This window comes from Delphinus delphis, chromosome 19, assembly GCF_949987515.2.
Source record: "Delphinus delphis chromosome 19, mDelDel1.2, whole genome shotgun sequence".
Lineage (NCBI taxonomy): Eukaryota > Metazoa > Chordata > Mammalia > Artiodactyla > Delphinidae > Delphinus > Delphinus delphis.
Genome location: NC_082701.1, coordinates 10620274 through 10647877, shown reverse-complemented (window position 1 = coordinate 10647877; position 27604 = coordinate 10620274). Strand labels below are relative to the sequence as shown.

At 49.7% G+C, this 27604-nt stretch overlaps 1 protein-coding gene across 11 annotated transcripts in view; it reads left to right on the top strand.

Moving 5' to 3' along the window:
* The window catches only part of RBFOX3 (RNA binding fox-1 homolog 3), a 499416-nt gene that overhangs the window by 81809 nt on the left and 390003 nt on the right, over positions 1–27604 (top strand). The window contains exon 1 of one of the 11 annotated variants that reach the window (XM_059998374.1): positions 20688–21123. The exons of 9 other annotated variants lie outside the window; for them this stretch is intronic. The gene's annotated coding sequence lies outside the window, so the exon portion shown is untranslated. Of the gene's footprint in view, positions 1–20687; positions 21124–22717; positions 23147–27604 lie in introns of those variants that run through there. One more of the 11 variants, XM_059998375.1, reaches the window with a different exon arrangement.

Genomic DNA, 27604 nt, shown 5'->3' with positions numbered 1-27604 from the left:
ATTCTCAGCCCTGGCTGATCCTCTGAGCCTTGGGAGAGCCTAGAATAAATACTGACTGCAGGACTCCATTCTTGCCTGTCGGGTCAGAGTCTTGGGGTGGGTCCTGGAAAGTGTCACTTTGAAAGTGCCATCCAGGTGATTCTGAGGGGTAGGAGGGTTTGGGAGCCAGTGGCAGTCTTCGCCCTTGGTGGGAAACATCATTTACACACAACTTTTGAGATGCAGGAAGCCTTGTCCTCTCAGAAATTCTTAAACTGCTATTGTGCCAGTCAACTGGGGAAAGATAGGGTAGAGGAGTGGCATAGTGGGGTGTCTACTCATCTGTCCATGCGTCTACCCATCTATCTATCATCCATCCACCTGTCCATCCATCCATCCATCAGTCCATCCCTCCATCCAAACATCCTCAGAAGTTCACCTTGGCCACAAGAATATCTTGCATCTGCTGCCAATGTTTGCAGCAGGTACCCCTGGGCAGCAGCAAATGGAATAAATGCAGGTTGGTGGATTAAAGAAATCAACCTACTAGCATATACCCAAAAGAACTGAAAACATGGTCTCAAAGAGATATTGGTACACCTATGTTCATAGGCATTATTCACAATAGTCAAAGGTAGAAACAACCCAAGTATCTATCAACAGATGAATGGATAAACAAAAGGTAGTATATTCACACAATGGAATAGTATTCAGCCATGAAAAGGAGTGAAGTTTTGGCAAATGCTACAATGTGGATGAACCTTGAAAACATTATGCTAAGTGAATGAAGCCAGACACAAAGGACAAATATTGTATGACTTCATTTACATGAAATTCCAAAATAGGCAAATCCGTAGAGACAGAAAGTAGATTAGTCATTGCCAGAGCCTGGAGGGAAGGGAGAGAGTTATTGCTTAATGGCTACAGAGTTTCTGTTTGAATTGATGAAAAAGTTTTGGAAACAGATGTTAGTGATGGTTGAACAACAATGTGTATGTACTTATTGTCACTGAACTGTTCATGTAAAAATGGTTAAATGGCAAATTTTCTGTTACTTATATTTTACCACAATAGAAGTATTTCAGAAAAGAAGAACAGAAGGGACTCTCCTGGTGGTCCAGTGGTAAAGAATCCACCTTCCAATGCAGGCGACATGGGTTTGATCCCTGGTTGGGGAGCTAAGATGCCACATGCCACGGGGCAACTAAGCCCGTGTGCTCTAGAGCCTGCACGCCACAACTAGAGAGCCTGCATGCTGCAACTACTGAGCCCATGTGCTCTGGAGCCCGTGTGCCACAACTAGAGAGCCCGTGCACCACAACTAGAGAGCCCACGTGCCACAAGTAAGACCTGGCGCAGCCAAATAAATAAATAAATTTTAAAAAAAGAGAAAAGAAGAAGCATGTTTGGGAGGCCAGTGAAGGTTTTCCTTGCTCTCTTCAGAAGCCAGTGTGTGAGAGGGTGGGCTGAGAAGCCCCATCGCCCCCTTGGCAGGTCCCCACCCTGTATCTGAGAATCTGTGATTTGGGGACAGTAGAGGGGTTCACCAGCTCAGCTGCTCCCACAGAGCAGGATTTGGGGGCTTGGCTGGTTTGTCCTCAGTGGTGGTTTGCGAGTGGGATGCAGGATCCTGGGTTATGGACCAGTCACTTTCAGAGGGAGGGTTTTTTTTTTTTTTTTTTGCAGTACACGGGCCTCTCACTGTTGTGGCCTCTCCTGTTGCGGAGCACAGGCTCCGGATGCGCAGGCTCAGCGGCCATGGCTCACGGGCCCAGCCGCTTCACGGCATGTGGGATCTTCCTGGACCGGGGCATGAACCCGTGTCCCCTGCATCGGCAGGCGGACTCTCAACCACTGCGCCACCAGGGAAGCCCCAGAGGGAGGGTTTTTTGATGGGGCAAAGGTGGGAATTCAGCCTGCTTGTCCCCTGCATTGAGTGGACGGGGCTCTTGCATCTGCCCAGGCTTTGATGGGGAGGAATCGCCTGTTTTGAATACGGGGAGTGTGGCAGGGTCAGGCAGCCATGGGCATGGGGAGAAATGTTGAAAAAAAGAGCCCTTAACCCCAGGTTTTGCTGTAGTGGGAGGTAGGGAAGGCCTACAAAAGTTTTATACCATTATAAAGGAATAGGGCATTTGTACTTTGTGTACATACTTATTTGAAATATTAGAATTGGGAGTCCCAGTGCTGTTTCATGGCACTAAGACCAGATGAGGCCCTTGTGCTCCCTGTGTGTTTTGCCCTGTGTTGGGTCCTGGCTCCCGAGGGGCCCAGGTGGTACTGGGAGCATCCAAGCAGCCTTCTGGGGGCTTTTGTGCTATAGGTTTGGTCTGCAAACCATCTCTCTCTCTTTTTAAAAAATATTTATTTAAAAAGTAAATATTTTTATTTTTTAATAAAATAAAAAATGCACTGGGTCTTAGTTGCGGCACGTGGTATCTTTGGTGCCGCATGCAGGATCTTTGTTGCAGCATGTGGGATCTAGTTCCCTGACCGGGGATTGAACCTGGGCCCCCTGCATTAGGAGTGTGGAGTCTTAGCCGCCGGATGACCAGGGAAGTCCCCAAACCATCTCTTAATAGAGAGTATGGAGGGGAAGGTCAGGCAAGTTCTTATATGTGAATTTCAAATGGATTTTCAAATTCTGAATATCTTGAATTGGAAGAAAAGAAGGTTTTCTCAATTGACATGACTCAGCCAGCCCTGCCTTGGAGTGAGTCCAGAGCCCAGAGATGAAGTCCCCAGAGAGGACACTGTTGTCATCAACACAGGCGATGGCTTCCTCTGCCAGAGACTTGGGAATCCTTAAAGCAGTGGCCTCGTTTTATAAAGAAGGAAATGGAGGCACAGGCAAGCCAGGTAATTTGCCTAAGAAGAAGCTAAGCACACTGCAGGTAGCTCTTCCACTGCAGGGCAGATACCTGAACCTGTTTGGTAGGCTTCAAGGCACAAGCCATTTACCCCATGGTGATCTGCCAGGCGTCCCGTCTGTAGCAACTCTCTTGATGGTGCTCAGAGATCCATGGAATGGATGAACCATGGACACTGCATCTAAAGGATGGCAAGTAAGGCTTCTGCCACTGGGCTCAAGAGCAGCCCAAGGTCCCCATCCACAGGCAGCTCAGCATCTTGGCTGGGGTGGCCTGGAAGCCCTGTACAGCTCCACCTATGTTGGTGGAGTCCATCCATCCTAAGGAGAGATGCCCCCATGGCGTGGTGATTTTCAAGCAACATCGTGGTTGAAAGCGTGAAATGGAAGGTATGGGGTTTCAGGGTTTGGCTTTAGGATCTGGTGTAAACCTCAGCATTTCTCCTCTTTAAGGGTCCAAGGTGCATAGCACATGGATGGATGGGGGACTGGGGCCCACAATGGTCCTTCCTGGTTCTCCGGCACACAGCTGAGAGTCCCATTGGAGTGCCGGGCAGTGCAGTGGAGGAAGGAGCTACTGGGGAAGACTGTCTGGCTGCTTCTTTTAGTGGACAAGTAGGTGATCCCAGACTCAGCATGCAAGGCTCAAATAGGGACTCTGACAGCCTTGTCAAATACCTTTGTTCAAAATGTTTATAATTGGTTGAACAACAAATGAGAGCTGATTAACAAGTGGATACAACATGGAGGGAGGTTTCTAGAGATGGGCTCTGTCGTCACGCTCTTCCTGCTCTTCATGGTGGTTGATGACTCAGACGGGACAGGTGGCAGAGTTATTAAACTTGAGGATGACGCGAAGCTGAGAGCAATGGTGAGTGCATTTTGTAGACAGACTCAGAATTTAAATATATCTCAGCAGTTAGAATGATAGGATGAATCTAGCAAGATACAATTTAGTAGGAATAAATTGAAAGCACTTTATTTGGGTCCAAATAGCCAAACTTTCCAAGCCTGTGATGGGTGAGACAGGGCTAGGTGGTGGCAAATATAATACTAAGTAAGCCACAGTGTGAGCCAACAGTGTGATAGGGTGGCATCAGAAATCCATAGGGGGTGGGACTTCCCTGGTGGTCCAGTGGTTAAGAATCCATCTTGCAATGCAAGGGATGCCGGTTCTATCCCTGGTCAGGGAACTAAGGTCCCACAACTAGAGAGAAGCCCGCATGCCACAACAAAGAGCCCGCGCGCCGAAACGAAAGATCCTGCATGCCGCAACTGACCCAATGCAGCCAAAAAATAAATAAATATTTAAAAAAATCCATAGGTGGTTTAAGTTGCATTAAAAGAAGTATTATTTCCAGCAGAAAGGAGGAGACCCTGCTCTATCCTTTCTCAGAGCACTGCTGGGGTGCTGTCTTCAGATCTCTATGCCTCATTTTAAAAAGGACTTTGAAGAGCCGAGTAAGCTTCCAAAATGAATTCCACAGACAAAAAAGTGATGTGCTAAACTTACTCTTTGCTACTTAAAAATATTTATTATTATTATAGTAAATATTTTCTCTTTGTAAAAAATAAAGCACAGCTAAGTGTAATGATGGGAACAAAAATTAGCCATAACCTTAATCTTCCCACCCAGAGGTAACTACTTTAATATTTTGGTTTATTTCTTACTAGTCTTTCAAAATATGCATTTAAAAATGAGATTAGGATGACATTTATATATAGTCTCTGTCTTGTTTTCATTCAAAATTATATGGTGAGCGTCATTCCACGTTTTAAAGCATCCACCAAAACCACAGTCTTTAGTGATTGCTGTCTAGTCTGTTGCATGGATGTCCCAAAAATTCGTAATTTGTTTCTTCCTTCCTTGCCTGTTGGCGGATTGGGTTGTTTCCAGTTTTTTTCCATGTTATAAATAATCCTGTGATTAACTTCCTTGTGTATAAATCTTGGTCTGTGCCTGTGATTATTTCTGTGAGATCAATTCCTAGAAGCAGAATTTTGGGTTCAAAGAACACAAACATTTGTAAGGCTCCTGAAACATTTTGCTAAGGGGTCCCCAGGAAGTTTGTTCCCTCATTAACACGTGCCCATCAGCTGTTGCGGGTGCCAGCGCGCAAGCTCGCCAACACGGCTGTTATCCTCAGAAGCGATCTTCCCCAATTCAGTAGGTGGAAATGTTATCGCGCCCGGCTTTCATTTGCGTTTCCTTGGTTGTCCTGAGAGGCTGAATTACCCTTTGGTCGTCCTGCCTCCTGTTTGGTGATGCCTGGTGGAGCGCACACCTTCCTCCCAGCATGGTGAACACGTCTTGGGGTTTCCTGAGAGTGGGGACTATGTCTCCTTCATCTGGCCCTAAGTTCCTGGAGAAGGATGGCTGGATGAAAGAGAGAGTCAGGTTGGGGCCACCCAGCCAGGAACCAGAAGGGTTTGGACTGCACACGTGCAGGTGTGGGTCAGAATGAGAGCAGGAGCCAGCCTGCCTGGAGTACATGCTGGTCATCACCCCTTACCTGGGTGACCTTGGGCAAGTTACCTCAAGGAAACCCTGGGTCCCCCATCTGCACTGGGGCCAAGCGTCATGCTGGTGGGGGCACAGAGACACGTGGAGTGTTAAGCGGGTGCTAGGCACAGGGTTAGTTCTCATTTAACCTTAGATGATTTTCTTTTGAGCATTGTTATTCCAATTTCCTTCCTCTATATGAGGAATTCTTCCGTGAACCATGACAGAACTCACTTCCTCAATTCTGTTCTCTGTTTCGCCCAACAAATATTTATTAGGTGCCTACTCTGTGACGGAGGGCATTGCACCGGACAAGCAGATAGAGAAAAGACACGCTCTGTGACCTAAATTCCAGGCCAGCAGGGGATTCAGACAGGCAGTTGAAGAACATATTGGTTTAATTCCAAAGAAGAAAAGTGCCAAAACAGAGCACACTTTGCAAAAGAGGACATATTCGATTCCTATTTTATGTGGAAAGAAAATTAATCACACTAGTAATTAAATCCATACCAATGTAAACAGCGTGACACTCTCTTTCCCATTTCATATTAACAAAGGCCTAAAAAAATGCGAACATGCAGTGTTGGCAAGGTTGTGGTGAAACAGGTACTTCTTTAAATTGTGCCATGAAATCGTGTCCTCTGTAGGTCAAAGACATAAATATGCTGAGAAGTGGCCGTCTTCATTTTCAAATGAACAAGAGAGCTGACAGCAGCGGAATCCTGCCCTTTCCTTGCCTACAGAAGCATGGCCCTTTATTTCCTGCCTCATGGGCCGCAGTTTCTGATGGGGACAGTCTCAGCTCAACAGATGAGTCAGCCTTTGGCCTGTTCACCCTCTTCCTTCTCACTGAACATTTCTTGGAGAAGACCCGTTGACTACGTTCCCACATTCCAGAGCATCTTTCTATCATGGTGGTTTCTGTGGGCTATTGATCCCATTGGCTTGTTTTCTGAGATCCACTTCATTTCATATGTTCCTAAAGGGAACTTCAGGACAAGCGAGGTCCTCCTCGCTCCCCTTCATCACCTCCCTATGCTGCTCCCACGGAGGCAGTGGGCGTGTGCTGGTTGGTATAGGGCCTCATCTTCAGGTCCTAATCTGAGCTGTGATTTCGCCAGGCAGGTGAGGAGGCTGGCATCCAGCAGAGCCATGCTCTGAAGAGGGGAAAATATGTAGTTCTACTGAGTGCTTGCTGCTGGGATACTGGGGTGGAGACAAGCCCCTTGGCTGGGCCAGTTCACCCACTGATCACGTCACCTGGTCCCTGATCCTTTTATCCAGTGTCTGAGAGGAGAAGAGTTGTGAATGGAAGGCAGTAGAGTTCTGGCCCTTCCCCGGCTCCACTCTCTCCAGCCACCTTGGACTTTATCCAGCACCCCCAGACACCAAAGCGGCTGCAACAGCCGGGCAGTGCTTCGTGCTGGATGCGTATTTTCCGAAGCTGCGGGGGACGTCATGTGTATAAAATTAGCATTGCCTTGTTGGCCCCTTACAGACTAATTCAGAGTGAAATGTTTTAGCAATGGTGGGCTGATTCTATCAGGAGAACAAGAACTAATTAAATTCCCTCTGACCATCAAGCAGTAAATTATTTATATCCAGACAGATGCAATCTAATCTCCAGCATCCAGCTCAACCCAACACTCATCCTACTTGATTTTTCAAGGGGAGAGGAAGAAAACAGAAAAGACTCAAGTACTCGAGAGAGGAGACAGACATTAGGGAGACCTGTGGAACTCTGGCCTGAGAGGTGCTTGGCCTCCTCTGCCGATGGGGAAACTGAGGACGCAGGTGAGGGCTCAGGGCTTCTCATCTTGGTTCCCAGGAGCCGTGGCCTCCATGCCGTTCCTTACACATGGAAATTAAAAAAAAAAAAAAAGGGAATTGACAAACTATTCTTTAACATGATCTCAACTGTTTGCGGGGAGAATTAATTTCACTAATGAATTTGCTAATGTGTGTCACAAAGACTTATTGATCTGCCCCTTGCTGGCCTTTGGTGGCCACTGAATGGCTGCCAGCTTGCATTCTGGGTAGAGTGATTAGCTTGGCTTCACGTGGTGGGATGTGCTGCCCACTGCGCGTCTCCTCTGTCCTCACTCATGATGGGAGCGTGTCTAGGAGACAACTTGGATTTCGTGGAACCAGTGCGTGGGAAACCCAGCGCCACCGCATCCCCATACCAGGAGACAACATCTTTGCACCAGTGCTGCTGGGTGCAGGTGGGGATGGGAGACTGGGCCCATCCTGGGCCTGAGTCCCCAAGCCTGTGCCCCTCCCTGGTGAGGAGATGGGGGCTGCCCCTGGGGTGCTGGTTGCTGGTCTGTGACGCCAGCCAGGACGTGGAGAAAACTCCTTTTGCAGTGCCTGAGTCAGTTGAGTTCAAGGTTATTTGCTTCCTGACCAGCTGGACTGTGCTGGCCCGTGCTGGACCCCAGGCTGTGCAGCGCTGAGCACTGTCACACACACACAGCACTTTTCAGCTTTGGTGGTGACCCTATTTGGGTGAAAAGGTGCTGACACAGTGGGCTCGTGGGCCTGGGGCCTCTGTAGCTGTCTCAGGACGCCTGGGTGGACCCTGTCTGTTTTCATGTGAATCAGCAGTGGCTGGCCCTGGTCTGCTCACCTTTGGGGTTGTCTGAGGCAGAGGAAAGCCTGGGGTTTTGGGAGACAAGGGGAAGGCTCATTCCTGGGAGCCAAGTGCCTGGCCAACTTGGCTTTGGTGAGGCCAGGCTCTCCTCCCAGCAGCTCCTTGGGTGACCCCACCACTGCCACCCTGACACTTTTGGGCCCCTGAGCACGGTGGTGAACCCAAGGCCCAAGTAGGTATGTGGAAAATGACCAAAAGGCCCTTTTCAGAGTAGTCACCTTAGGGGGTTCTAAACTTAGGCCCCAAACCCCTAAAGCACTTTGAGACACCTCTTTGGGAATTATAGTCATGGTCCAAGGTATATTTAATTATGGGAACATGACCCTTTGAGGGTGGAGCTGATTTGGGGAACACCCAAGAGCCACCTGGGTCTGTCTGGTGGGGGCCTTGGTGCATAAGAGTCGGTGTCGGTGTCGGTCCAAGTCTTAGCTTCACCTTGGTCAAATATGTAGCCTAGGGCCAGTTACTTAATCCCAACTAGCCTCAGTTTCTCCATCTGTGAAATGGGATCAGTCATCCTCCATTGTAGGGCAGTTGGGTGGAGAAAGTGAGCTGATGCAGTAAAGCCCTCAGCATAGTTCTAAGCTCAGTAAAGACCCCACTGTAGTCACTAAGCTGGCAATGCCATTGTGGATGGGAAAGGCGGGGAGGCGTCACAATTTAAGACAACTGAGCAGCTTTTGTGCCAGGAGTGGCTGGCCCCGGCGGGGCTGATGTTGCTGTGGGCAGAACTGGCTGGCATCTTAGATTTGGAGATTGGTGTTAAAGCATGAGCCACCATGTGTTATGGTCACTTGATGTCCCTGGACACAGCAGGGGCCAGGTGGGTGGTCAGTAGTCGCTCATTAGCTGCCTGCTGTCCCTTGTAAACACAGTGATGTGCTCACAGTATTCTGGCCATGTCCTGGGGCTACAGTGGGAAGAAAGTGGCTTTGCCCTCCAAGCGTTCCACCAGAGGAGAGGGAGGGTGCTTCAGTCTTTGCGGGGTGGAGGATAAAGCATGAATACTCCACATGTGTTCACTGCTCTGTAGTTCACAAAGTACTGCTATGTATATTATTTCATCTAATCCTCGCAAGAGCTGGGCAAGCCTTTCTCAGCCTCTTGGGTCTTCTTCAGCATCTCCCGTTCTTTGCTTAGGCTTAGAGACTCTCCAGTGATCCTTTCAGCCCAAGTCTCTTCTTCATTGGTCTCCTGGGGCTGGGATGGGGACTGATGGTGAGGGCACAGTCACCTGGAGCCTGATGTTCAAGGAATTGCTGAAGATGCAGCAGGGGGCCACTCCATCCATTCACTCATCACCTAACCATCCATTCATCTACCCTCCGTCCATCCATCCATCCATCCGTCCATCCACCCACTATCTACCCCCCCATCCATATCTATCCCTCAATCATCTATCCATCCATTCATCCACCATCTACTCACCCACTCATCCACCATCCATATGTCATCCATCCATCCATCCATACTTCATCCACCATCCATCCATCCATCCATCCATCCATCCATCCATCCATCCACCGTTCACCATCTACCCACCCATGCACCCATCCCTTCATTCATCCATTCTACAAATAATTACTAGGCATCTAATACATGCTGGATAGTATCTTAAGTATCAGAGTATCAGCAGTGAAAAAAACAAAACACACAAAACTCCCTGTCCTCAAAGAGGTCACTTCCAGTAAGAACACAAACAATATGCTAGAGAGTAGAGGTCATCTGAGCTCCTGCCCATTTGAGACTTCGGGCAAACTGTTGGCTCCCAGGCCTGAGACCAGCCTTGCTGGTTCTCCTTGGGGTCTCATGGTAAGAGGCCCCAGCGTAGTCCAGCTGCTCTGCACAAGCCCCCTGCCCCCCGTAAATGCCTACTGAGTGGGGGCTGGTTGCATTTAAAGCTAATGCCCGTGTAGAGCCTGATTCAGCCTCTCGGGCTCAGTGGTCCTGCTCCATGATGCTGGCCCTCTGCACCCCTTCCCACCCGCTGTATCCCCCCAGCTCACCCTGCTCTCTGTCGGCCCTTTGCCACTGCCTTTCTGTGTGGGGCCCAGCCCCAGCCTATGCACCCCCTCTTGTACTGCCCTCTCCCCCCTGCTCCCAGCGGGCCCACGCAGCCTCCGCACAGGGGGCCTGTGGGAATATGTGGTTAACTGGATGACTAACCCAGTCCCCACAAGGCAGCGTGAAATGGCTGCTCCAGTAAATTTCCAAATGTGTCCGGAGCTGATGACTTCGTTTTCCTCCCAAACAATGAACGGGCTGAGCAGGGAGGCCCGGCACTGTTCAATCGGCTGAATCAACCTTCTAGACACGTTCCCACTGCAGCGTCTCAGCTCAGGTGCAAGCAGGCAGAGGGTTGGGGGGCAGGGCCTGATGAGATTCCTCTTAGGAAGAGTCTACCCCCCTGCAGCCCCGGTCCCCCACCCCGACCCTTCAACTGCTCCGTCCTGTGTCCACCCTCCCGACCTTCCAGAGTGTTCCCTCCTCCGGTCAACCCCAGGCAGCTGAGTGATGGGTCTTTTTTTTTTTTTTTTTACGCGGGACCTCTCACTGTTGTGGCCTCTCCCGTTGCGGGGCACAGGCTCCGGACACGCAGGCTCAGCGGCCATGGCTCACGGGCCCAGCCGCTCCGCGGCATGTGGGATCTTCCCAGACCGGGGCACGAACCCACATGCCCTGCATCGGCAGGCGGACTCCCAACCACTGCACCACCAGGGAAGCCCTGAGTGATGGGTCTTTAATGGGTTCTTGTGCGCAGGCTGGTAGTCCTCTTCCCTGAATCTGATCATCTGCCTGCTTCTGTTACTAGGGCCCCTCTGGGTGTGCGTTGCCTCGGGGAATGTCCCTGAGCAGCACACTCTCCACCTCCTCCCCACAAGAGCTGAAAACACAAATCACACCCCCTTATTGCATTCGAGCTTCTCAAGTACAGGACCTCTGGTCATCTGATGTGGCACCGTCCCTCCTTCCCGGATTTCCTCTGCTCAGCAAATATCTGTTTCAGGCTGGGTTTTCTTCTTCTTCTCTCTTAGATGAGTGTTTACAATTTTCCCTCAAGCTGAATCTCAGTGTATTTGGGAACCGCTTACCTTCCCTCCTCCCTTCTCAGTGTATTTGGGAACCGCTTACCTTCCCTCCCGGTCATTTCTGCCACCTCCCCATCCCCCCCCGACACAAACTGCAGCGCCCGCCTGCCCGTCTCCCTGACACATCTTGCTCCTGACCTGCCTGCTGTCTTCCAGATCATTAGCTTGGATATTAAACAAGATTGGGTCCTTGCAATGGCCCGGGGGAACTCCCCTGAGACGCCCCCTCCTGCCCCACATGCTGGCCTCTGCCTTGGTCTTTGTTTATGGTTTACAAACCTCCCTTTGGCCTTGTGACTATGTTTATACTGGAGCCAACCTCGTTCAGTTTCGCAAAGACAGTTTCTTCAGACTCCTTTGAAAATGCTTCACCGATGGCCACTCATCTGGGGGTGTGTGTGTGACAGTGTGCTGGCGGCCAGCAGCTGAGACTCATCCCAGTGGTGTCTCGGCTCCCATAGGCCCTCAGGTGCTGTCCCTTAAGGAATGTCAGGAGGCCATGTGTGGCCGGACGCCTGTCTTCTCGGTGTTTGGAGGGTGGTCCCATTCAGCATTCCCTTAGGGGAGAGGAGAACAGACCACACAGTGGCTAAGAGCTTGGGCACCAGGGCCACACTGCCTGGGTTTGAACACCAGACCCATGGCTCACTCTCCGGTCCCAGTTTCCTAGGTGGGTTCTCCAAGGATGATGGAGACAGTCATGGAAAACCTCAGTTCTGGGCTTGGCGCAAAGTGAGCCCTCAATGCACGGCAGCCCCTGAGGACAGAAGGCCTTGGTTCCCTCCCCTTTACCATCCAGCCGCTCTGGTAGATTCTGTGCCTGCAGAAGGAAATGAATTTCCTAGGGAATTGCCACCTCAAGGCGTTTATTTATGTGCTACATGCTTTTCAAATATTTTCCTATTTTGCCTTTTGTCAGTAAATATTTTGCCAGTCTTTTCTTTCTAGTTCATTTTTTTTTCGTGCTTACAAAGATGTTAAATTAGCATGCGTTTTTTAAAGTAGCCATTAATTTCATATCATCCCTAATTTGTATACTTAATTTCCTCTTTCCACCCGCTCTGGATGTGTTTACAACTCCTACTTCTGTCACTCATTTTTGTTAAACTTATCTTGTGCTGCCCTTGCATTTTCCCTCAGCCCTTACGTTGGGCAGCCCATGCTGTGCTCTCTCCCACCAACTTCACGTCCACCCTGGTCTTGCCCCCCTGCCTGGGCCCTGAGAGCAGTGCTCTGTGATGCCAAGTGGGGTGGCTCCTCCCTCCTCCCTGCACCGAATGGAATTACTATCTGTTGTGCTTTGTGTGATGATGTCCCTCCTGTGTTCATCTCTTTGGGTTCTAAACTGGGGCCCCGCACAGGGTGAGTGCTCCGATGGTGTTCGGGGCAATGGCGGGGAGTAAGCATGGATCAGAACATCCGTACCAATCTCAGTCTGGCCATAAACAGGTGTGAGACCTTGGACAAACCACTTGCCCTACTCTGGTCCTTGCTTTCCCCTTCTGTAAAACAGCGTGGTTGTGAATGGTCTTAAGAATCCTTTCCTGTTCTGAAATTTTATGATTTTCTATTCCTTCAACTCTGTGGGCATTTATTTTTCTTCCTAATGGGGCCTGTTTCTACTGTATGATGTTGGGTTTTGGTGGCATTGTGGTAACTGGAGGACTGGATGATACAATTGTTGTCACTTTCATCATCACCATCTCCACCACCATCTCCAGCATCACAATCATTATTACCACCACTAGCTCCTGAGTGCTTACCACAGGCCAGGCATTATGCTGGGTGTTTATTTCTATCATCCCATGTAATTTTTACAACAGTCCTGTAGGGGTATGGGTGTTTTTCTCCATTTTAGAGATGAAACCACGGAGGCATAGAAAAGTTCAATTATTTGCCTTGAGTCCCACAGTTACTAGTGGTAGATCTGGATTCATACCCAAACCTGTGCTCTAACAGGCTCATGGGCTCTCTCTGTTCCACACAGGCTGGTGTCCTTTGCTTTTTGTGATCAGCACTTAGGGGCACAGGCTTTGGGTTCATGAGTTCTGAATGATGTGACTTGGGGAAGTCCTTGACTGCTCCGAGCCCTGGTTTCCTCACTGTGAAAGGGGGAGAGCAAAACCCACCTCATGGAGTTGACTGAGGATGAGAGAAACTGATGTTCGTTGGGCATCTAGCACTGTGCCTGGCATAGAATAAATGCTCAAACGCGGGTTTTACAATTATCATCATAAAAATTTTTACCACTTCATGATGTTTTCCACATTTACTGATGACCTTTGATGTGTCAGACACTTGTGTTAAGTGCTAGATGTCCAGAGCTGCAGAGGAGTCTGACTCTGAGGAACCCAGTCCAATGGGGCAGACACACTGTCAACAAATACATCACAAGAGGGTCAGGCTCCCAGAGGGGTGTACGAAGCACCTACAATAAAGGACCAGCTGTGCCTGGCAGTGTTGAGGGTGAGGGGGGTAGAGAAAATTCACAGCCTTAAAAACTCAGTAAATGAGAGAGAATTAGAAATAAATGAATTAAGTATATGACTCGGAAAATGGACAAAAGAATGATAAACTGAAGGAAAGCAGAAAGAAGGCATTAGTGATGTTAATAGATAATGAATAGGAGTCACAAAATGGAAAATGGGCCTGATAAATAAAAAGCTGGTTTTTAAAGCAGTGAATAGCTGAACTACTAGCTAGCGCAGGCACGGTTAAGGGGAAGAAGGCATAAGAAATACAACATAAGAAATAAGAGAGAAATATAATTTACCCAAACTGACCAATTGCATGGAAGATAGAAAGTTTTTAAGCTACTCCCACACAAAGGAGGAAGTCTGGACGGTTCCATGGGGGAATTTAAACCAAACCTTTAAAGAGCAGGTACTTCCAATGCTTATCAAACTGTACAACAGCAAACAAAAAGAAGAAAAACATCCACATAATTTTCTTTTTATTTATTTATTTGGTTGCACCGGGTCTTAGTTGCAGCAGGCGGGCTCCTTAGTTGCGGCATGTGAACTCTTAGTTGCAGCATGCATGCGGGATCTAGTTCCCTGACCAGGGATTGAACCTGGGCACCCTGCATTGGAAGCATGGAGTCTTATCCACTGTGCCACCAGGGAAGTCCCCACATAATTTTCTTAAATAGAGGATAACAATGTTTCTTAATCCGACAAAGACTGTACAAAAATAAAACTATAGGCCATTCTTACTTATGAATATTGATGCAAAATTTTAAATATTAGAAAGTAGGATTCAAGCATTACGTTAACAAGCATTACGTTAAAATAATAATACCCTATGTCCATTTGGAGTTTATTCTAGGAGTGCAAGAATGGTTCAATATTAAGAAATCTATTTATATAATCCATTATATTAATCAATATAAAAAGAATTATCACATGATTATCTTTTTTGATACTGAAAAGACATTTGAGAAAAGTCAATATCCATTCTTGATAAACACTCAATAAAAATAGGTATTGATAGATACTTCCTTAACATGACCATATGTAGTCATGTCCAAAACCCATTCTTTTTCTTAATGTGGAAACACTAACATAAGAACAAAGCAAGGATGCCTGTTATCACTAACTACTATTTCATATGGTAGCAGAAGCATCAGCCAATGCAATCAGACAAGAGAAATAAATGAGAAGAGTGAATATTAGAAAGTAGGGAATAAAAATATTACTCTTTTGTAGATGATACAATTGTATACTAGGAAAATCTTAGAGAATCAATGAAAAACTACTACAGTCAACAACAAGATAATCATCATTAGCATCATCTAAGGGCTTATTAGAATTACAGATGTCTGAGTCCCACCCTAGACCTGCTGAATTTCAGCATCTGCGTTTTAACAAGATTTTGGGTGCTTCGTATGGACATTAAACTTCCCATCTTATTCAGCAGAAATCTAAGGCTGGAGGAAAACGGAGCTGCCCTGCTCATGTTGGTATCAGTTTCTCAAAAAGTCACCCTTCCCAACTGCCCTCAGGTAGTGCATATTCCAAACAGCCACTCAGGGAGGATCAGCATATACAAAGGTGTGTTGGAAAACTCTAGAACAGTGCTGTCCAGTATGGTAGCCACGAGCTGCAGGTGACTATTTAAATAAAACTAAGTATTCAGTTGCTCAGCTGCACTAGCCACATTTCAAGTACTCAGTAGCCACATGTGGCCAGCAGCTACCATATTGGAGGGCACAGGTGTAGAATATTCTCATCATCCCAGAAAGTTCTAATGGGCAGCACTGATCTGGACTATATCAGGTGCTAGATTTTGAGAACTTTCGAATTGCGAAGTCATGTTCTCAATGCTCTGGATTCTGAGCTCCATTTGCTTCCTTTTATGTCAACAGAGCATTATCCACCTATCCATCTGTGGGTCTGGTCCATCCATCCATCCATCCATCCATCCACCCGTCCATCCATCCACTTAAATCATTCAGTCATTCCACAGATGGTATTGGCATATAGTGCTATTTCAATAAGTATGAAGTCCTCAGCCCAAAGCTGGGTGCTGGACACGTATGTGCCATGCTTCCCTGCCATGAGCATGTGGACTTGCATTTGGAACTTTCTCCCCCGATCTCTGGGACCCTATTTTACTCTATTAGTTTAGCTTTACTTGCATCGTATCCACTCAGTTCCATCAATCCTCCCTTCCCCACTGGTTCATGAGCTGGCTCCTATGGAAGAGATCTGGCTCCATGAAGTCACCCCTTTTATGAGAGTTTGTCCTACTGTTCAAGCATTCATGGGGATGCTTCTGGGTGTGGGGAGTGCCTTCTGACCCTCTTGTTTTCCTGGTTCCAAACCCCTTCATTCCAAGCACCCTGTGCCTGACCTCTCATACACATGGGGTATTTAGCTTCCTAAGCCTAACTAGGCCCTGGCTGGGGGGAGGCCTGTCTCTGACCTGTTGTTCTGGTGTAGACTTTTCCTAGTGTAGACCCCAGAAGAGAGAACGAAGAAGGATTTGAGGAGGGGATACACGAGTGCTCTCAGTGGGTGCCCAGCAGGGACAGTCCATGTGCCTTTGTTGTGCCCTTGGAGGCTGCTTTCCCACAGTTTTGGGTTTTTTTTGGTGTGTGTTCTTCCCAGAACACTGGGACTTTTTAGGTAAACTGCTTCATCTGTCATGTCTCTGAGCCTGGAAAATTCTTACTTTTTATGATGATTCAACTCTTCTTATTTTAAAGTTAGCTCTGCCAGGCAGAGGCTTGTGCCCACAGCTGTGGGGACTTCTCAGCTGTGATATTGGGCCACATGGTGAAGGAATATTCATGTTGTCCCCTCTCCCTTCCTCTCCCTCCTGAGGGACAGGGATGTGGAATGCGAGCAGGAATCTGCTTTCTGTTTCCTTTCTCTGTCTCATCCTCCCCTGGGGGCTCCTGTCCCTCAGCAGCACAGGAAAGCCTCAGGCCTGCTCTGCCGAGCCCCCCTCATCTCCCTGGGGTGTCCTCCAAAGCCTCCTTCTGGGCTGGAGGCAGGAGTCACTGCCCCGTCTCAACACAGACACAAACCATTGCCCTGATCTCCTTAAAGAGTCTTCTGGTTACTCTAACACTGGTGTCAGATAGATCATTCTCGAGTCTTCACAGAAACCTGAGCTCTGCCTGCCTCAGAGCTGCAGTTGCCTGTAACTTCTGTTGAGCTGCATCCCTGCCTATCTCCAGTGGAAAAGGGGGAAACTATCTGCTCATTCCCAGGGCTGTCTGGGGCTCCCCCTGCCCTGGAGGAGTGGGTGACAGCCAGCTCGACAGCTGTGCTTCTTCATCGCAGGCTCCCACCTGGAGGCTGAGCCCCGTCTACCTCCATGTCGTTCCACAGCCTCCCTTAGGACTTTTAAAATAAGACAAGCTCCTGCGTGGTAGAGCCCAGAGATCCTGGTGAAAACCCGAGGCTTTGTTTTTTCTTGCTCACCAGCAGCCTTTCCTTAGCCTTCGTGGAAAGCAGGCAAAGGCTGGCTGGGTTAAAATTGGCGTCAGTTCTGATCTGGGGACAAGGGACCTCGGGCAGTGCATCTCCCCATCCTGAGCCTCAGTTTTTCCATCTGCAAAACAGCGATAATAATCGTACCACCTCACGGCTTGGAGGAAAGAAAGAAACGAGATCATGCAAACAGAGTGCTCCTACAGTCAACCACATCGGTTCCTGCAATAATGATTGTCCCCAGTGGGCTAATGAGGGCTCTTGCTAGTTCACAGGGTTTTTATGAGGATAAAATGAAATGCAACAAGGAAGCATTTCTATATTCATTTCACAAATATTTATTGAGCACCTACTGCGTGCCACGCCCTGACATAGGCACTGGGACTGAAGAGATGCCCAAAGATGTATAAAAGCTGCAGATGTGAACAGGCTATATTCTCAGGTTTAGAGAAGTCCTGTGGAGGAACAATGCCATGCCAAAGAAGCTGGGTGTTCCCTACTTCACAGAGGAGAATGGAGGCCCAGGGAGCTGAAGCCTGGGGATGGGGGGCAGATCCAAGCAGACCCCTTCTCCAGGAGCTGGTGCTGTTTAACAAGCACGTTTCTGTTGGATTGGTCTGTACCACCATCCCAGGTACACCTGTGGCTCTGGGGGTGGTGACAGAGCCATGTCACAGGGCTGTGCTGGCCCTTCAGAGAGGGAAGGGAACCGCTGCCTCCCCCCACCCCTGGCAAGATGCCTGCTTGGACTTTTGAGCTCCGAGAATCTCAAATGCAAGCTGGTCCTTCTTTTCTGAGAGAGTGTGGGAGAGAGAGAGGGGAGCAGTGGGTGAGGGTGGGGGCTAAGTGTGTCTCTGGGAGTGGGCATCCTCAGACCCAGGACCCAGCACTATGGCTGCATCTAGGACGGCCTCTGGAACGACACCTGCTCTGAGCCAGGCTGGATCTTCTGGGGTCGATTCCTGGGGCCCGCCCAGAGCTGGGAGCACCCTGTGCACCCATTCCTTTATGGCAGGGGTGGCCCACTCTACCATGCGGGTAGTGGCCGCCAGCCCTGTGCGACACTGCCTGGGAATTTGATTTTTCCCTAAGGAATTTCCTGACTAGCTCCAGGCCGTTCAGACCACAGTGAGTGAGGAGGGAAGCTGGTTTTCCTCCAGGGTTGTGGGGAGGCAGCCACCCCATGGCAAAGCCTCCCTGAATGAATTATCGGCCAAGGGGAGTGTGGGAAAAGATCAGGGTCCTTCGCCACAGGTCAGGGGACATGGGGTGCTTGGAATCTGCACACATGAGCGTGTTTGGGTGCAGCCGGACACTCAGGCCTGTTCTAGGGGGAGCACCGTGGTGGAGCACCCCCACCCCCCACTATTCCCTGAACCTCCCTGGAGCCTCCTGTCCCATCTCTCCTTTGCCTTTCTCTGTTGGCCTCATGTGTGCTGTCGGTGCTGGACAAGCAGCTGCTCGACTGGAATAAAAAGACGTCTCTCTCTTTTTCACTGAGCGGAGGTTCTCTGAAAATGCAGCATGCGCATTTCCTGCCTGTGCTCAAGATTTGTTTTGGCAAGTGGACCCCCATTCTGAGGAGAGAGTGGGTGAGAGAGCTTGTCTGGGGACTTGCTCCTGGGGTCCCATGCCTCGTTGTCCCCTGCCCTCCTCCTGCAGGCAGCAGATTTTTAATAGAAAAGGGAAAACGAGTGATGTGGGCCCTCCAGATTCTGTGACCTCTGAGCCACTGGGCAGCGGGAATGCTCCTTTTCCTGTTCTGTCATCATTCTGTGCTGTTCTCCATCGTGGCAATGGTTTGCCTGTGAGGGTCTCCCTGGTGGGAGGGCAGTGCCCAACATCCAGCTTCCATTTTCAGCTCTGAGCGGGATGCCTGCCACGTACTGAACCTTAACTATGAGGACAGGATGGCTGGGAGCGCCAGCAGGGAAGTAAGGGATGCCCGGCTCTTCATGCACCTACTCGGACAAGCCATCAGTCATCCCTCTTTAGAAAGCTTGCTCTTTGGGTGCTGGGTATTGAGGGCTTGGAGCAGAGATTGGATGAGCTCAGGTTGCAGACAGGACCACACTGGCAGTTGTGAGACCTTGGTGACAACATTTCACCTGATGGAGCCTGTTTGTCCAGCCTTGTGGCTGAGAGGGGGAGACTCTGTGAAAGACCCAGTAGGTCCTCCATAAACGTGCCTTTCCAGGGCTGAATCCCTCTGTTTTGACAGGAAAGAAGCCTGGGGTTTGGGCTTTTCCCTGCCATACTTAGAATTGTCCATGAAGGATTCACACACTCATGGCTCAGCAGTGGTGACAGGTGGGAATTTAGATCCGGGGAGATGAGAGCCTCCTGAGATCCAGACAGCAGCCGTGACCTTCCTGGACCCACCTGTAGCCTCTTGAAGACTATTTGCTTTAAATATGTTGTTATGCACATCTGTAAATTGTATCCCACACATTTGGGATTTATCTAGGTTGTAACATGATGGTTTTTGCATGTAGTATACACTCATGTGCACGCACACACACACACACACACACACACAGAGTTAACTATATAGGAATAATCAAAGGGGAGCCTTCCATGCCCACTAAGACCCTCCAAAGACAGTGCAGTAAGCCGAGTGAGTGAGAGGGGGAGTGAGTGTACGCCCAGACGCTGAGCCAGACGGACTCTTCGCTGCATCTGGGTGTGGGCATCCAGACCAGGGCAGTGAGGACACAGAGAAGCTGAGAACACACAGAAAAGGGAACCACAGTCTCAACTGTGAGGCGGAATTGGATAACGGGAAGTGGATTAGACAGAGTCTCCTGGGGAAGAATTACGGATTTCCCTCTTGCTTTCCTGGAAGCGTTTGGAAGGGAAGGCAGCCATTTAGCGCTTGGCTGGCTGGAAGGACACAGGAACCCTGGCTCCCTCACTGCCTTGAGGTTGAGGTAGGAGTGGGGAGACGTGTGTCTCCCATGATGTCTCCCATCATGTCAGGGTTCCAACGATGTAGATCTTGGCCTCTTGATCCAAAACCAAACACGGCCCCTCCTCTGTTCCATTAGATGTGCTCCTTTGTAAGGAGGGGAGTGAGGACGAGGACAGGGGAAACTGGGGCCCCAGATGCCACTTCCTGGTACTGAATTCTAATACCCTCCCCCCACACAAATGCTGTAGGAGCGCTGGGAGCCTGTGCTCGCACCTCTGTGGAGTTCTCTCCTTTCTTTTTTAAAAATAAGAAATATCAAAGATGATTTCAGCAATGGAGATGAAAAGGCAGAGCAGCCCTCGTCTGCTCCCTCCCTGCGTTCCGCCGCCCCCCCGCCCCCCCCCCCCCCCCAGGATTCGTTACTGTTTTTCTAGAACAAGAAGGAAAGAGTTTTATTTGTAGGAGAGTTTTTCTTGCCCTTAATGATGTGGTGGGCGACAGTGGTAGCATGTTTTTATTTTATGTTATTTTTTATCCCCTGCTGCTTTGGGGGAGGGTGACAGTGTTTGAGTTTGGGGTGCGGTGTGTGGGGGACGGTGTTCCCTTGGAGAGGAGCGAGCGGTGCGAGCAGATGTTCCACCCCCGTGTCTAGAAGGTGGGGGGACTGGGAGGACGGCGCTGCTCGTGGGTGGGGAAGGACCCAAGTTATGTAAGAGCATCGAGGGGGTGGCTTGGGGACGCAGACAGAGCCTGAGGATGCAGGCAGACACCCTTACAGGGGCCGTCAGGGAAGGCGGCCGGGCGCTATCTGCTGGGGGCCTGGCAGCCGTATCGTGGCAGGCGCGGTGCCCGCGGGTGGTTCTCAGGGTGTCAGGTCGGCAGGGCAGGCGGGAGGCCTGGAAGGTGGAGGAGCTCCGGTAGGAGGAGCAAACTTCTTGAAGCCTGGGGAGGACTCGTTCTCTCTTTGCTCTTTCCCTCCCCTCTCTCCTCTTCGTTCCTGCTCCCCTTTCTCCAAATCAGTTCCCCAGCAACCGAGGAGACAGACCTCTTCATTTCCCGCGTTTCCTCGAGGTCTCCTTCCCCCAGCACCAGTCATCACCACGTGACAACAGAGCAGCACACGTCCTGAGCTTTACAGCATCCCAGGGGCCGACGCTGGTGCTTTTTCCTGGTACAGGTAGGGCCCCGCCTGACCCACAAGGAGGGACAAAAACCTGAGCAGGTGATGTTGAAACAGCGAGTGACTGGGGTTGGGTCCAGGCACCACCGCCAACCGGCCACTGATGCAGTATCCTCAAACCTGCTTGTGGGGCCGCTGTGAGGATGACAGCCAGGCTGCTGTGGACCTGACCCCAACCTCAGCAGGCAGGAAGGAGCCCGTCAATGCCGAGGGCGGGGGTCTGGGTGGGTGTTTGGGTACATCTGTCCCATAGTGTCTTCAGCAAGCTTCTTGGCGCTCCAGCTACCCCTGTGCCCCTTTCTGTGGACACTGGCTGTGTCTTTGCTGGTCAGTCAGTCGCTCTGCATTTTCACTGGGTGGGAGCCGGGAATCACACCGTGCTGTGGAATTCCAGCTCTGTCTGCACTAATGAGCTGATGGACTTGGTACCTAAGGCCATGAGGCCGAGGCCAGTGCGCGCTCGGCATGCTTAATCTTCACAGCTTGTTTTATCTTCGTTGGTTGGTATTTATCTATCTGCTTGTTTGTTTATGTTTTTCCCTTGGAGGCCCTGGGAAAGGAGGGAACATGCAGAGGCAGGAGGGTCTTGGTTTCGCACCATGTTGAGCTGCCCCTTTTGGCCGAAGGCTGCCCAAAGTGCAAAGTAGGGGAATCCTGTGCCTGTTTGGTTCTAAGTGGTTTCTCTTTGTCAGGACGGGATATTCTGCCCTTAGAGGTTGATAAACATTGATGTTTCAGCTCCCTGATGGTTGTTGACTCACTGTGTGATTCTGCAGCAACCCCATCACAGCCTCTGCTATCGATGGGATGTCGCAGTGATGACAGGACTTGCCTCTCAGAGCTATGCAGAGGATGTAGCAGTACGTCCCCTGCAGAGTTCTTCGTTCTTGACACAGAAGATGCCCGAGGAGTCATGGGGGTGGTGATTTTTCATTATGGTCTCATTGCGGTTTTGGAAAGTCACTAATCATGAAGGTTGTAAACATGCCTTTCTGAGCAATGGGCATATTTCCCTGCACCGGTCGGCAGCCACATGCAGCTGCATGGTTGACTTTTAGGCTTGGGGTTGTTTGTAAGTGAGACGATTGTGACACGAAGGAGTTCTGTGCTGGCGTCGCCTGAGAGGGAAGCCACTAGCCCGTGGCCTGTCCGGGTGGAGATGGGCTGTGGGTGTAGAATGCACACCGGATTTCAAAGACGCAGCGTGCTGAGAAAGCATGTGAATCATCTCGTTAGTAATTTCTTATGTGGATCACATATTGACATGATAATATTTTGGATATATTGGGTTACATAAAATATATTATTAAAATTAATTTCACCCACTTAAAACATTTTTTTAATGTGGCTGCTAGAACGTGTAATGACCCTTGTGGCTGGCATGATATTTCTGTGGGGCAGGCTGATGTAAGACCCCACCCCCCCGCCCACACCCCACCCACACGGATGAGCTGGATCCCTCCTGATCTCTCAGAGCCTTTATATCCTTATCTGTGAAGAGGGAGATTCCGCCAGAAGGTGCCCCAGGACTGACATTCCAGGAGTCGATGACCTTTTCCTTCCCCTGTTGACAGCACCAGGGAGCCCCTTAGCGAGGCTGAAAAGGGGACCTCAGGAAGTCTAAAGCGCTGCCTTTGAGAGAGGTCCCGGAGCTGTGTAACTCCGAGTTCTTCCCAGCTACGCACCACTGGGGTTTTCGGGAGACACCCTCCAGCTTTGTAAATATGCATTAAAAAAATAAAAATAAATCCATTATTTTGTCAACCTTCACAACAACCGAGCTTCCACAACGCCTCTCACACGGAGGTTCCAGAGCATAGCACGGTAAACAGTGCACCGGAAAAAAAAACAAAGCTGCACGCTTGGAGAGTTCGAAGGCAGCAGAGAACTTGTTTTCGCTTCTGGCAAAAGAAATGCTAAGGTGAAGGCTGGGCAACCGGTATGTGGGAACCCTGGAGGAGACCCCGTGGGCATGGAGGTGCCACATCTGCCCCCCAAGCTGGGGCCACGCTAACATCAGGTAACTGATATGGAAGCAAAAGAACTGAGAGGAATTTCTGGAAAGGAGGGAAGAAAGGTTAGTGATGAGAACCAGAAGGGCTAAGATAACCCGGAGTTTTACTGCAGAAGCTACTGCAGCGAGTTGGTCTCTGGAAGCCGGGACAGACTCTGAAGAACTGACCTCTGGGTCTGGGGCTCTAGGGGCAGATGTTCTGCACCAGTGTGCAGAACTGCAGCGCTCCTTGTCCCGGGGAAAACCCATGTTCCCTCTGCCCATCCTGGCCTTGGTCACCCAGGGCACCAAGAAGAGAGATGCTGCCCAGAGGGCTACACAGACCCGGCACCTCTGGCATTGTGCACGCAGCGCGGGAGGCGTGTCAGACGTCCCTCTTATTTTTATTTTCCATTTTTGACATTGTCCTTCGGTTCCTCCTCCACGCTCCCCATTAAGCTGTTAAATCACTCCATTTATTTAGTGCGAGTGTTTCTGAGAGCTCATTTTTATCTTGGTGAAAACCAGGCTTGCTCATGGGCATATAATGAAATTGCATAAATATACCCTTAGCTTGGAATCTAATTTATTTTTCCTGTTCATTATGGGGTAGAAGGCCATTATGAAATGTATAACTTTTTTTTTCCAGTGCTGGAATTGAAAGGCTGGGGCTTGGGCTCTTTTTATTCTGATGATTTCGTCCTGATTCAATTTAAAGCTGGTTAGAGCTCAAATACTGGAGCGTAATTGACAAAGATCAGTGTGGGTTGTAATGCTAATGTCGCGTCTACGGCTTCCTCAGCTCGACACGATGGACAGCGGGTTAAGCAGCGATTCCATCAGGATACCTGGGCCTGCAGAGCCTCCTGGGGCTCAAGGAGAGGGCCGAGGACTTTCCTGTGGCTAGCGGTCACATTCTCTGCTTTGGGCAAGGGTGGGCTAGTGGCATACTCTGGAATAGGAGGGCTGGGGACACGTCTGACCTTAAACCCAGAAGGCTTAGAAATCCCTTCAAGAACATCTGCCCAGCCTCCGCTTGTACACGTGAGGAGTTTGAGCAGCCTGCAAGCTGGCCAAGGTTGCCCCGGCTCCAGACTCCCCGTCCTCAGCCCTGGGTCTCCTCGCCCTGACAGCAAGTGAATAATGTGGAATGAGATGCAAATATAGCCTTTGGAAGCATCGGCTTAGTCCACTGTGTATGAGGTTCATGCATTGTGTGTTCAGTGCTGGGAGAGGGGGGACAGAAGGCGGACCTGGCAGATAGAGCAGGTTCCAAGATGCCCACCATGGCTAAGAAGTTGGGGGGCATGACCCAGCAAAGCAACTGGCCGGAAGCTGAATGCCACACACCTTGAAGAGGGGCACCATCCTCCCTCCAGGGCATGCCTGTTCCTCTGTTAATTGGCTTCCCCCAGTTTGCTGACTGTTTTCTGTGTGCCCAGCACTGCTGGGCTTGGACACAGAATGGGAAAGGCACAGATGCTGTTCTAGGAGACTTGACGTGACATCCTGACTCTCAAGTAAGAGCCGTGACGAACATCAGTGCGTGCAAGTCAGAGGATGCTCTTTTGGAGGGTGACGAGTGATGATCAAAACATGTGAGTGTGTGTGCATGTGCGTGTGATCACTGGGAGAAAAAAATATCGTCATGGCTATGACAGGTTTTTACAGGGAGCTAGAAGAAATGGATTTAAATTAGAGTTGCAGAGGTCTTCCTTTTCCCTCCCCCTGTAACTAGGGTTGCTAGATAAAACCCGGGATGCCCAGTTAAATTTGAATTTCAGATGAAAAACGAAGAATTTTTTTGTGCAAGTATGTGCCAGATATTGCATGGGACATACTTATATTTTTTTTTAAAAAATGTTGTTTATCTGAAATTCAAACTTATCCAAAGATCCAGTGTTTTTATTTGCTAAATCTGGCAATCCCACCTATAACAGCAGGGGAGGTAGAAAGGCTTCATTTCGAAATCATTTCCATAGTCATTAAAAAAATGCAGCCACATTAGTTATAAAAGTCATTATTTATTTATTGTATTAGGTCTTCCAAGACAGAAGTGTCTAAAGTGAGACGATTAGTCTCCTTTGTTCCTCCCCAGATCCAGCTCTCCGGGGTGACTTCTGACTTCTGCTAACAGTTGGAAGTGTCCCCTCCCCAAATCTCCCCTTTGCTCATACTGACCCACCCATGTGCATATGCTATGTATTTTCCCAGTACTTTCTGCTTTTTTGGAGAAAATCCCCAAAGTAGAATTATTGGGGCCAAGGGTATGTATATGTTAAATTTTAATAACTACAGCTGGATTGCTTTACAAAGTTGAAAGTATTTACAGATCTCTCCACACCATGTGAGAATCCTTTATCTTACATCCATACCAGTATCAGTTATTATTATTTCTTAAAGTATTTGCCAGTCTAAGGTACAAAATATCATTTTAACTTACATTTCCTCAACTTTAGGAAGGTTCATTATCTTTTCCTGTGTTTATTGTTCATTTGCATTTGACTTCTGTGAACTATCTGTTCATGTGCTTTGTCTGTGTTTCCATGGAGTCTTTTTTCTTTATTCATTCCAGGGTGCTCTTTACATATGGGCCACTCTCAGACTTTGACTATTACATGCAGTCTTGGAGTTGCTTCTGGACCAGCTGTGTTAAACCATCACCTGATCTCGAAGCCTTAGACCTGAGCTTCTCATGGTGGTGGCCTTCTGGGTCTAATGACAATGGTAGACATCCAGCCCCACATGGGTGCCTAAGGTCTTCTGATCTTTTTGTCTGAAACTCCTGGGTTTAAAGGAATCGTGTGTGGCTCGAGAGCCTCAGTTAGTGCTTCACTGCCCTGGTACTGCCCCAAAGACAGCCGGAAGCCCTGGATGGCTTTCAAAACCCCACCCCCCCTTTATTATCCTGCTTTCTCTGCACGCACAGGAAGCTCTGCTCCAGTGGAGGGAACTGAGCGTTGGGAGGCAGCACTGAGGGTGTCCTGCTCTGATCGTGGGCATCTCCTCAATAGCCACATTCAGCATGTAATTCCACAGGGAGGCATCTCAGGGGCTGCAAGGCGGAAGGGGGAAAGATGGGAAGTCTCCAGTTCCCCCAGTCCACTTCAGCCATTAACTCATTCACTAATTCATTCATTCATTCATTCATTCAACAAGACTTTGTCAAGCTCCAGGTAAACACACAGGACCTGACCCTGCTGTCAGCCTCTGGGAGAGAAGTCATCACACGATCACACAGATTTTATCAACAGACTGGCTGGGACCAGCTCTTCTTCCATCTGTCTCCCACACTGGGGGCCCGATAGCCCGACCTCGGGTGAGGGGCTGTCCCCATCCCCATCCCACACCCTCAGCCGGGATCCAGAGTCCCTGAACCTTGCCTCTCCAGCACTCTCAGCCTTATGCCCACAGCACCCTGTGCATGTTTGGGGAGAAGCATCTCCTCGGGGCATTTGTGGTCGGTTCTGTGTCTTGCTTTAGGAGAGTCAGTGGCCAATGGGGCTGGCTCAGCTGGGGTGTGCATGGATGCACACCCATGACAGGTGGGCCCTTGAAGCTACCAGGAGACTTGGAGAGGCAGGGTGGGTGGGGATGGGCCTGCTGCCGTGCTCCATTTATTCTAAGGTCTGTCGTGGTGGAGGAGGAAGTAGGTTTGTCCCTTTGTGTTCAAAGGTAGAAAAAGGATGTGTGGGTGTAAGCTCTAGGGAGACAGAATTTGGTTCTGTCTGAGAGATGTGAGCATCAGCAGGACTCAGGAGGCCGTGAGGACTCCGCCCTGGGGCACTGGAGCAGAGGCCGGCTGGCCTGTGGGTGATGGAGGGGTGTGGGGAGACAACCCTGGCACTGGTGTAAGTGCCTGTCCACCCTTCACCTGCCAGGAGAGACCTACTCTGTGCACTGCTTTGTGTCCCCATACGTCCAAGTCCTAATTCCGGGGGCCTGTGAATGAGATCTTATTTGGAAAATAGGTCTTTGTAGATTTAATCATGTTAAGATGAGGTCATACTGGGGTAGGGTGGGCCCTAAATCCAGAGACTGGCATCCTTATAAGAAGAGGAGAGGACATACGAAGATAGACAGCCACGTAAGGGCGGAGGCAGGGATTGGAGTAATGCAGCATAAGCCATTCCAGAGCGCATAGCGCTGCCGACACCTTAGTTTCGGGCTTTTGACCTCCAGAGCTGTTCAAGAATAAAATTGGTGTTGTTTTAAGCCGCTTAGTTTGTTACGGCGGCCCTAGGAGACAAAGACATCTGCCAAGCAGGTCAATGTCCCACCTTCTGGGTCCCTTAGGGGATGGAGAAGACAACAGGGGACTCTCTGTGCAAAGTGCTAGGCCGGGTGCGGCCCCAGGAGCCCACGGCTGGCTCCTCTTAGAGTCTTTGGTGCCTCATTCAGCAGGAAGAAGCCAATGGCTGGCAGCCCGAGAGTCAAGGGAAGCCTGGCTTGTCCATCTGTCCATCAGCACAATGGCACGCCTTT